Raw genomic sequence first — 7,838 nt, 5'->3', positions numbered from 1 at the left:
TTTGTTCAACCGGTTACAGTTCCTAAAACTTTAAAGATAGAAATCTCGTTTCACTAATGGGTTGTATCTTTGGTGTTTTTCTTCCCCCAAAACAGTTTAGCGTATTAACTGAAAAGGAGGGTGCTTTGGAAAGGTTTCAGCTGTACATATACAAAAATATATTCAGCTGCAATGAAAGCTGAATGCATTTTTGTATATGTATAGACCACCAGATGGCATAGAACATGTACAAAAATAATGGACAATGTTGTGGTCATAAGAATGGAATCAAGCAATGTGGAACTCGCTCAAGACCTTAAAAACCAAACACCTATTTTAGCAGCATTTTGGCATGCATACCTGAGGTGCTTTTTTAAAAAATATATATTTTTAAAGATCCCATTGCTTAATTGTCTCATCAACAAAAAAAGTTTGAAAAAATCTATTGTAAGAACTTTGGAAGGAACTGCCAAACACGTGCTCCATAAAACTCTATATTTCAAATTGATCTGGTTTTAGCCCACAACTGAGCCTGTGTAACAAAAGTTTTTTCCAGGACACACCTACCTTCAACTACCTCATATTTAACATATAATACAAACAGCCAGCCATGCAAACACCTGCAGTTGAGCATGAATGATTGTTGATGTTACAAACAGCATATGAAAAGCTATGTTGAATTCTGCCTTATTCTTTTGCCACCTTCTTTTCATTTGCTTGGATGTTTTCTGGGATTGTTTTACTAACACAGAACCTTTGAATTACCCTGAAATTTGTCCAATTCTGTACTTCATCTGAGATCAGAGGTAAGTGGAGAAACCTAATCTTGACCCTTTCCCCAAATCCCATTCAGCCAAATGCCTGAAAGGGTGGTGGAGGCCGATTCGATAACAATTTTTAAAAATGCGTTGGATGGATATTTGCGTTGGATGGATATATGCGTTGGAGGACGGGTTTGCAGGGTTATGGGGAAAGAGCTGGGGAGTGGGAGTGACATTACATTGCTCTTTTCAAAGAGCCGGCACAGATTCGATGGGCCGAATGGCCTCTTTTTGTGCTGTACGATTCTATGAAAGGAGAAGTGTGCCACTATCAGTCTAGCTTTAGCTATTCCTCTCTAACTGCTGGTTCACACAAATAGAAACCTTTAGTGTGAGCGACTACAGTTGGTTTGGGGCTGGCCTCACAAACATCCTTTTCCTAGCTATTTTGTGTATAATAAATAGCCACTCTCTTCACGAACCCCTCCAATCAGGTTTCTGTGTCACCCACAGCACAGAAACAGCCCTGGTCAAAGTGACAAATGACATTCTGTCCATCTGCGACCAGGGCTCCCTCTGCCTCCTCGTCCTCCTTGACCTTTCTGCTGCCTTAACACCATTGACCACTCTATCCTCATCCACCGCCTCTCCTCTCACCTCAACCTTCACGGTTCTGTAATTTTGTTAATTTTATAATTTATAATTTTAAAATGTAATTTTGTTGTTGTTCTGTCCTTGACTGGTTCAGATCGTACCTCTCACAACGCCTCCACTTCATCTCCACAAATGGTTTCTCCTCTAGCCCCTGCACCGTCTCGTGCGGCATTCCTCAGGGCTCTGTCCTTGCTTCCCTCCTCTTCAATATCTATATGCTCCCTCTTGCTGACATCATCTACAGACATAGGGTCAACTTCTACATGTATGCGGATGACACCGAACTCTCTCTTTACCTCCACCCTCGACTCCAGGACCACTGCTGTGCTGACAGAATGTCTGTCAGATATCAAGTCCTGGATGAGAGCCAACTTTTTTAAGTTGGACGTCAACAAGACTGAGGCTCTCCAGATTGGCTCCAGTCAGCGCCTCCACACCTCAGACGCTGACAACATCACCATCCATGGATGCACACTCCACCTTACTAAGCCAGTCCGGAAGCTTGGCGTCTTGTTTGACATTCAACTATCGTTTCTACCCCACATCCGTGGCATGACCCGCTCTGCCTTCCCTCATCTCCGCAATATCGCCCAGCTCCGCCACTGTCTCATACCGCAGCCGGCCAAACTCTCATGCACGCATTCATAACATGCAGGCCTGACTACGCAAACTCATTGCTTGTCGGCCAGCCCAATTCCTCTTGCCATAGGCTGCAGATCATCCAGAACTCTGCAACCAGTGCCCTCTCCTGCACCAGGATCCGTGACCCTATCATACCCATCCTCACCCGACTCCACTGGTTTCCCATCACAAAGAAGATACAGTTCAAGATTCTGGTCCTCACCTTCAAAGCCTTCCATGACCTCATCCCCCCCCGATCTCTGCAACCTCCTACCCCCTATCATCCTGCTCGCTGCTTCCGCTCAGCATGCTCCAGCCTGATTCATGTCCCCCGCCTCTCAAGCCCCACCATTGGCGGGCGGGCCTTCTGCCACTCTGCCCCCACCACCACCCTCAGGCCTTCTGCCTCACCCTCTCCCTTGCCACCTTCAAGACCCATCTCAAGACCCTCCTCTTCAACCATACTTTTGATCAACCTCCTTCCCCTCCTGCTCTCCGCCCTCCCCAATTCCTACCCCCAGCTTAGCTCCAAAACACTAACTGTCCTGCTGACATGAATGTAATTTTGTTGTTGTTTTAATTTTCTTCATCTGGTACAATGAGAACTGGTGCCCCTGCAATAGACTGGGATAGTACCCATATAACAAGCGCCACAGTTGTACATGTTAATACTGATTCTGACATGTTCATCTTGTGATAGTCTGTGATTAATTATGTGGCACAAATACCTGGATAGTAGAGTGTTTTTTTCCTGTTAAACTGAAGGTCTTGTTGTAATTATTAAAACAATGTTGCATTAAATGTTAATAACTGCACATATTTGAGGCTTTCATGTTCCCATTTCACTTTCCCAAAAACAAATAATTAATCGACTTGTATATTTTGCCATTTGCGGTTACAGTAAATTGGTGTAAAGTGAAAATATAACATGGTAAGCTGAGGCAACTTTCTCTTTGTCCTTTCCACACTCACATGAAGAGTTCAGTGAACTACATGCATGAAAACAACAGCTGCTGCCTTCTATTCCAGCCCATTTCCTTAAACTGCACCCACGTACTCCACAACATATGCTGACCATTGCTAAATTATCTGCAGAAGAAAATAACTGCATTAAAAAAAAATGATCATAGTGCGTTTTGTTTTTCACACGGTTTGGAGATGTTGTGAATGCATTTTATGAATTTGAATGTATTTCATGATTCCTTTAGTTGGAAAAATAGCTTGAGATCCTCTGGTGCCCTAGTTAGTAAAAGTAACACCTATCCTCCCTGTGTCTTTCTCACAACTAAAGGCTTTTTATTAACTACAATTTGCTGTAGTTTGAGTCCAGCAAGGTGGTTCACTACTCTTGGCAGATTAGTTTGTAACTCTTTGACATTGGATTCCTATCATTAAATCTTAGTCAATTCACTCAATAACTTTTAGAAATGGGACTGATTATGTGCCTAAAGACTCATTTGTAGCCCTGACTCTCGATACACTTTCTGCTCCATTTGCCTCTGTTCATGAGCTGCTGGGTGTGAATTACTGACTCAATTGGCAATCACTTCTTTGCAATATCCAGTGAGAGAATACAATGGTTGGGGAAGTCGGCATGAAGCAAGGCCTTAATAAATTTGGTCCTTAGGTTTTTTCTCCTGTGCTTATTGTGAGTCAGTGCATTTGGCAACTGCCCACAGGAGTTCACTGGATGAGGAATCACAGATCTAGACTGCAACTCATCCCTTCATGGATCTTGGTCGTGCAGCAAGAGTGTGGCCCTTGACAAAAGGTTAGCAATGCTCTCTTACTTTACGTGTCGTGGCTTGTCTTTCCTCAGTACATCATGCATTAGTAAGAGTCTGTTTGTTCTCTCGACGTGAAAGGCTATACAAATGTAATCTTGTTGTTGTTTGTGTCATGCAACCACCTCTCATCTCCAGGTAACACAAATCCAGCTTTGGGATTTTGTTTGGTTTCTCAGAACCTATGAATGCCACTCAGGTCTGCTCTTCAGAATCACACAGGAACTGCTTATATGTAAATAAAAGGCTTCACTTGCGTGAAATTTCTATTTGTCTTTTGATGGAAACACTGACTCATTGTTCATGTGAGCATCATAAATGTGCAATTGGTAAATATGTTTAGCAAAAGCATAGAAACTGGTTTCCTCCAACAGCTTATTAAGTAAAGATGAGATAAAACAACAGACCAGAAGATCACCAGATTGAATTCCTGCCCGGCTGATCTCAAACGTAGAGGCACTAAAACTAGCCTTGTGGAACCCACCTCTGGGCTAAGGAGGAGCATGTAATTCAGGATACCTGTTATTGCAATACCACCACATTCTTTAGGTTGGGGAATGGTGTATGATAGCGGAAGGATATAAGAGGAAAGGATAATGTATCACAGTGATCCTTGCCTAACAACAAAAGAGGTTAATAAAGAAAGCAAGTGTACGGGTATTTCTCAGTGTGCGAACACTAGATACACCCGTGGGAGTTTAAGTGCTGACTGGCAATCCAACTCACTTTTATTAATGAAAACAATCATTTTACTAAATGAATTCTTTGATAAATGAAAACATTTATGCAAGTAACACCTTTTGAATTAAAGGTTAATCCAATTCAACAATAACTGAGAGAAAAAATCTTAATCCTGTAGCAGTAAAAGCATAGATTGAATAAAAAGAACTTTTTAAAATAGACAAACACTGCTGTTTGAAGAGAATTTTTTTTTTTAATATACCATTGTATTATTACAATGGTATTATAATAGGTGCTGAGTGGCCTTCTGCCATTCTGCCCCCACCCTATGGAACTCCATCCCGCAGTCCCTTCGCCTCCTCCCTTTCCTCCTTCAAGACAGATCGCAAGACCCTCCTCTTCGACTGTGCTTTCGGTTACCCTGCTTTCCCCCCCCGTAATCTCCACCCTCCCCAATCCTGACCCCTAGCTCGGGTCCAAAACTCTGTCTGTCTAGCACCTTGGGACATCCTCCCGAGGTGAAAGCCGCGATACAAATGTAAGGCTGTTGCATTGTCTGGATCCAGTTTTGTTCCCGCTATGCTGTCCTCTTGAGATCTAGCTGTCTGCCTGATAGCTAGAGCTGTGGCTTGGCACAGAACTCTCTGATGAGGGAGTGTCCTGACACGGTGACATCATCTGTCCTCCAACTTGTAACTCGTAAAGCTTACTCATTGCTGATAATTGAGTTAATGTCAGGTGCGACTGAGACTCATAATCTAACATTGTAAGCAGGTGTCCAGAGTTTCGCCACTGGAGTTACTGGGTACTTTTAACCAGAATCCAAAAGTCAACTGATTGTGTTAGCAATGGGAGACCGGCATGTAAGCAAGCATATGGTGTCATAATTCAGTTTGGTCTTAAAGTGATATTGTTATCAGGATAAAAGTCTTTATTTTATGAGAGCCATAGTTAATCATTTGGTTCTTCCACAAGAGTCACATTGTGACAGGTCGAATTCTATAATCACAGAATCTTACAGCACAGAAAGAGGCCACTCAACCCATCGTGCCTGTGCTGGCTCTTTGAAAGAGTTATCCGACTAGTCCCACTCCCTGCACTTATCCCAATAGCCCTGCAATGTTTCCTTTTTAAGTACCTATCCAATTCTCTTCTGAAAGCTACTATCGAATCTGCTTTCACCACCTTTCAGGCAGTGCATTCCAGACTGTAACAACTCTCTGGGTAAACAACATTCTCGTTGTCTCCCCTTTGGTTCTTTTACCAATTATCTTAAATCTGTGTCCTCTGGTTACTGACCCACCTGCTAGAGGAAATCATTTCTCCCTATCTACTCTATCAAACTCCTCATAATCCTTAGACCTACATTCATGGCCCATGTACAGACTTTTTTTGTTAGAATCATGGAAAAGTCATAAATACCCAGTTACCGAGCCTGTTGTCTCAACACTGCTCCACTGTATTAAAAGCAACAAAATCATTCTGCACAAGTTCCAAGTCAATAACAACAGTGTTTGTCTCAATATGATCTCTCCCATAAGATTGACTGCTTGCTGTAACCAGTAATCAATTAAAATTCATCTTGATCTTAGTCACAATCCCAAGAAGCAACATTTCCTGGCTCTAGATTAGTCTGAAGATAAGGCCATCAAATATTTTCTATAAACTTTGTTTTTATATCTCTGTCTGATGTAAAGGTTTTTTATGCATATTTCAGTCATATACATTATATTGTGTATCTCATGAAGTGCAATTGGAACCTTGAATTAATGAGGAATTTCTCAAGAACTTATGATGTAGGAATGTTCAAATGACTAGGCGGACTGACATCTGAAACATTGCAAAATCAAGATGGTTCATGTGAGTCATATTTTGATTTATTTGTGATTATCTGCTAAAGATAAAGAAAATTCTATTCCGAAAGATTTTCACCCCCAATTTATTTCATTAGCACAGGACAGCCCAGTCACTAGACAAACTGTTAATTCACCTCTATTTACTAAGTTTTTAGCTTCTCCTTGCCATTTCTCCCTTGCAATAAGGGAGGAATGTAAGCAAGTGCAAAGTCAAGCAAAATACCTTTGTGATCTGTCTGGCTGGTTAAACAGCATGAAACAACAATAACAATCCAACACAATCCTTGGCCAACATTTCTGAGGCTTCTGTCAACATTTCTTCTTATACATAAGAAGGTGGTTGAGTGTAAGGCCTCTGAATCCTTATTGATATTGTTTCTGCAATGCAGTAAATGGTGCAACTTACTGGTCAAGAATATGGCACATAGTTACGTTTTGTAGCAAATGTATAATTGTTTGAACAGTGATGTGGGCCTTGACTGCTCTGTTTCTCATTACTTTCTCTCCAGTTTTGTGTTTTGCACAATATTTTTGGAGTGAAGGCAGGTTACTTTTGCCCAGCATGTGATTATAGACACTATAGTTCCTAGTCAATGGTACTGTTTTGGGACTTAACTTACCTGTTGGTTTATGCTGGTTGAAGAAATAAAGCAGCATAAACCAACAGGTAAGTTAAGTCCCAAAACAGTATATCGATGGTGTCTGACTTTTCAATGACTGAATGCTCCATTGACAAAGGGTCACCTTGTGGAAGGTGAAAACAACCTCACCATCCAGTCTCCTAGAAAATTATTTGTGATTCAAAATAAGAAAAAAAACACATTTACTTAAACGGTTTGGTATTTGGTTATGTAAATATGAAGTAATACAAGTTCTTCTGCTTGTACTAAGGAAGGGGAATTGGCTGCTGTTGTTTGTGAGCATCAAGCAGAGATCAAGGCCTCCTGGGACTATCTTTTTTTCCCCCCCATTTACCTGCACTTCAAGATCGAGAAAACAATACACACATTTCACAAGTAACCTGTGCACAAACAGTTTTTATTTGAAACCATTTCTACTCACAGGAAAACAATTCATGACAAAAAGATCACAGTGAATGGGAAGTTGTTTCCCCAAAGTTGCTGTGATACAACAGCAATTGAAACCAAAATCCACTTAAATCTTGAGCAAAATCATTTATAATATGAGTGCTTTTACACTGAAAACAAAAGGGATCTCAAAAGCACATATTTATTCAACAGAAAATATACTTTTATTTTCCTCCCTGTCCTTAACCTTCAGAAAATGGTTCTCCTCAAATGCTCCTTCAGTGAAAAGAATAGAAATCTTTTGACACAACTTTCACGACTGATGACAAGGATGAAAACACTCCACTCGGCTACCTGGCTGACACTTAGAATCCATAGAAAGGCAAAGTGGTACTAAGACTCAAACCAGGCTACGTCATGGTGGAGTCACCAGACAGGGGGAAGTTAATAGCCTCTCCTCTGTGGAAAGGCACA

This window comes from Callorhinchus milii, unplaced genomic scaffold (assembly GCF_018977255.1).
Source record: "Callorhinchus milii isolate IMCB2004 unplaced genomic scaffold, IMCB_Cmil_1.0 Scaffold9, whole genome shotgun sequence".
NCBI classification, from domain to species: Eukaryota; Metazoa; Chordata; class Chondrichthyes; order Chimaeriformes; family Callorhinchidae; genus Callorhinchus; species Callorhinchus milii.
This window is presented reverse-complemented; position numbering follows the sequence as displayed.